This window comes from Bison bison, unplaced genomic scaffold (assembly GCF_000754665.1).
Source record: "Bison bison bison isolate TAMUID 2011002044 unplaced genomic scaffold, Bison_UMD1.0 scf7180017864228, whole genome shotgun sequence".
NCBI classification, from domain to species: Eukaryota; Metazoa; Chordata; class Mammalia; order Artiodactyla; family Bovidae; genus Bison; species Bison bison.
This window is the reverse complement of record NW_011494800.1, coordinates 1290963-1295374: the sequence shown is the minus strand read 5'-3', so window position 1 is coordinate 1295374 and position 4412 is coordinate 1290963.

The following is a 4412-nucleotide window of genomic DNA, read 5'->3' as shown; positions in this document are numbered from 1 at the left end:
GACACCACCCTTATGGCAGAAAGTGAAGAGGAACTCAAAAGCCTCTTGACGAAAGTGAAAGTGGAGAGTGAAAAAGTTGGCTTAAAGCTCAACATTCAGAAAACGAAGATCATGGTATCCGGTCCCATCACTTCATGGGAAATAGATGGGGAAACAGTGGAAACAGTGTCAGACTTTATTTTTCTGGGCTCCAAAATCACTGCAGATGGTGACTGCAGCCATGAAATTAAAAGACGCCTACTCCTTAGAAGGAAAGTTATGACCAACCTGGACAGCATATTAAAAAGCAGAGACTTTACTTTGCCAACAAAGGTTCGTCTAGTCAAGGCTATGGTTTTTCCTGTGGTCATGTATGGATGTGAGAGTTGGACTGTGAAAAAAGCTGAGTGCCGAAGAATTGATGCTTTTGAACTGTGGTGTTGGAGAAGACTCTTGAGAGTCCCTTGGACTGCAAGGAGATCCAATCAGTCCATTCTGAAGGAGATCAGTCCTAGGATTTCTTTGGAAGGAATGATGCTAAAGCTGAAACTCCAGTACTTTGGCCACCTCATGTGAAGAGTTGACTCATTGGAAAAGACTCTGATGCTGGGAGGGATTGGGGGCAGGAGGAGAAGGGGACGACAGAGGATGAGATGGCTGGATGGCATCACTGACTCGATGGACGTGAGTCTGAGTGAACTCCGGGAGTTGGTGATGGACAGGGAGGCCTGGCGTGCTGCAATTCATGGGGTCTCAAAGAGTCGGACACAACTGAGCAACTGAACTGAACTGAAGTGACTGAGAACACATATGATATAAAAGTCAAAAGAAGGAATGTAAAATTTGAGGAGAGATTGAGGAAGTGTGGGAGTGGGTCATGTTATCATTTGGGGGAATGGCCTTTTGGGCAGGAGAAGCAGCAAGTTCACGCCTAGGAAGCTAGGGTGGCTCTGGTGTTTCAGAAAGAGCAAGGCAGCCAGTGGGCAGGGCAGAGGAAGCGAGGAAGACAGTGGTGGGAAAGGAGGTTACACAGGTAACAGAACAAGAAGGTCTGGCTTTGCAGGTCAAGCTAAGGACTCTGGATTTTACTCTGAATGAGATGAGAAGCCTCTGGGGGAAGTTTTGAGCAGAAGAGTGACTGATACTGACCTATTTCTAAAGGATTATTCTGGTTCCTGTGGTGACAGGACTTAGGGCCAGGGAGGAAGTGGCAAGACCAGTTAGGAAACTCTTGGTAAGTATCTAGCAAGAGATGCCGATGGCCTTCCCTGGTGGACTGAATGTGGGATATGAGAGGAGAGGTGATAGGGGTGGTTTCAGGGTTTGGAACCTGGATGAGAAGAATGGAGGACTTTTTTTCTAAGAGAAGGGGAGTGCTTAGGGATGGAAATTAAAAATCTAGTTTGACTCCTCATTCAACTGGTTGCAGAGTGGCGGTGATTTAGTCACTAAGTCGTGTCCTACTCTTTTATATAATAGCTGGATATACAAGTGTGAAGTACAGAAAAGATATATAAACCAAACAAATACATGTGGTAGTTCTGAGCTCTATTACTTGAAAGTGAAAGTGAAAGTTGCTCAGTCTGTCCGACTCTTTGTGACCCCATGGACTATATGGAGTCCATGGAATTCTCCAGGCCAAAATACTGGAGTGGGTAGCCTTTCCCTTCTCCAGGGGATCTTCCCAACCCCGGGATCCAACCCAGGTCTCCTGCTTTGCAGGCCGATTCTTTACCAGCTGAGCCACCTGGGAAGCCCAAAAATACTGGAGTGGGTAGCCTATCCCTTGTCCAGCGGATCTCCCAACCCAGGAACCAATCCAGGGCCTCCTGCATTGCAGGCAGATTCTTCACCAACTGAGCTATCAGGGAACTTCTATGTTTAAAAATATGACACTGCCAACTATGTGTGCATACATGTTAAGTTGCTTCAGTCATGTGCAACTCTTTGGGACCTATGGACCATAGCCCACCAGGGTCTTCCATCCATGGGATTCTCCTGGCAAGAATACTGGAGTGGGTTGCCTTGCACTCCTCCAGGGAATCTTCCCAACCTAAGGACAGAACCTGCATCTCTTTTGTCTCTTGCTGTGGCACGTGGGTTCTTTACCACTAGCACCACCTGAAGCCCACTATCAACTATCCTTTAATAAAAAAGTAAAATTTAAGAAAAATGACAAAATTTAGTGGCTTAATCTTTGAAGTTTATTTCTCATAACTCAACAGTCAAGGAAGATTTCAGATTGTTGGCAGATTGTGATAAGACCTGTATCTATGGCGAGTTGGGGACAAACTCCTGATTGAAGAGGTCAACCAAGAATGGGGTAAAGAGGACTAGGAGATGTCATATAGACAATTCATTCAAGACATTTTGTTTTAAAGGCAAGAAATGGATTGTAGCTTAACAAACATGTAGCTTTGAGGTTTTTGTTGTTGCTGTTACTGTTTTCAAAAGTTTAACACCTTTTTAAATAGGAAAAATTACAGCTTGTTCGTATGCAGTGGGAGTGGCTCAGTAGAGAGGAAAGACTGCTCATGCAGGAAGGAGACAGGAGAGTCTCTAGAGCTCAGTCCGAGAGTGGGCAGAGGAAATGCTAACCAGAACAAGGGCTTGGCTTTAGACAGGATCATGATCTTGTTCATCCATAAAAACAGCTGCCAGCCTGGGTGTATAAGCACCGATGCAGGTAGGGGAGGTCAGCCTTCCTGGTTTGTCTGGGACTGAGGGATTGGCACAGCCAAGGGTAAATGGGAGTAGGTTGGTCACCCCAGAGAGAGGAAAATTTGTGGTATGAGTTTTATAGAAGTTCTCCTTTGATTGCTTTGAGTATTGCCATGTGAGAAAGGGCAAGCATTCTTTAGGTGATTCAACTCAAGCATCTACAAAGCCTAAATCCCAGAGTTACACAATGTGGAGGATATTACTGTTTATAAGTGCCTGTTCTTATGGAGCTTAGGCTATAGTGGGAAACACAGAAAATAACATGACTTCCTGGAAGGTAAGCCTACATGGGATGTATGTGTTACTGAGCCAGACTTGGGTCTGCTCACTCAATACTCAGTAAAGCCAATCTACTGACACCAGTTGTGATGAAGGAAATTAAAACATTTATTGCAAGATGCCCAGTGTGGAGCCAAGCAGGGAGAACAGGCAGCTCATGCTCAAAAGATTCAAACTCCCCAGTGGCTTTCAGGAAAGGGTATTTAAAGGCAAGGTACAAGAGAGAGTCATAAGGTGTGTGGTCAGCTTGTACACCTCCTTCTGATTGGCTGAGGGTGAGGTAACATGGTGATGTTTCAGGAATCTCAGTCATCAATCTTCTGGTTCCAACTAGTCTGGGGTCACCATGAAGTTAAATTCGTCTAGCTGGTAGGGGTTTTAGTATCTGCAAAACAACTCAAGGATATGGCTCAGGATATTATCGATCACCATTAGGAAGAAACAAAAGGTCCTTGACTGTGTTTTATGGCTTAACTATTATTATTTCATCTTGCTTGATTCATTTCCTTTGCTTCTGCATTTTTTTCCCTTCTCTGGTTGAATTTGCTCTTTGGATCTCAAAGAAGGACTACAAACAAGAGACAGGCAGGGGACAGGTCGGGGTTCATCCCCAGTAAGGCCCCTCAGGGCTCTGCTTGGTTTCATGCATAATAAGTTTATTCATTATAAAGCATCTAAGGAGCTTCAGAGGAACCAGAGATCAAATTGTCAACATCTGTTGGATCATCGAAAAAGCAAGAGAGTTCCAGAAAAACACCTACTTCTGCTTTACTGACTATGCCAAAGCCTTTGACTGTGTGGATAACAACAAACTGTGGAAAATTCTGAAAGAGATGGGAATACCAGACCACCTGACCTGCCTCCTGAGAAATCTGTATGCAGGTCAAGAAGCAACAGTTATAACTGGACATGGAACAACAGACTGGTTCTAAATTGAGGAAGAGGTACATCAAGGCTGTATATTGTCACCCTGCTTATTTAACTTATATGCAGAGTACATCATGAGAAATGCTGGACTGGATGAAGCACAAGCTGGAACCAAGAGTGCTGGGAGAAATATCAGTAACCTCAGATATGTGGATGATACCACACTTATAGCAGAAAGTGAAGAAGAAACAAAAGAGCTTCTTGATGAAAGTGGAAGAGGAGAGTGAAAAAGTGGGCTTAAAACTGAACATTCAGAAAACTAAGATCGTAGCATTTGGTCCCATCACTTCATGGCAAATAGATGGGGAAATAATGGAAACAGTGAAAGACTTTATTTTGAGGGGCTCCAAAATCACTGCAGCCATGAAATTAAAAGACGCTTGCTCCTTGGAAAAAAGTTATGAGTAAACTAGACAGCGTATTAAAATGCAGAGCCATTACTTTGCCAACAAAGGTCAGTCTAGTCAAAGCTATGGTTTTTCCAGTAGTCATGTATGGATGTGAGA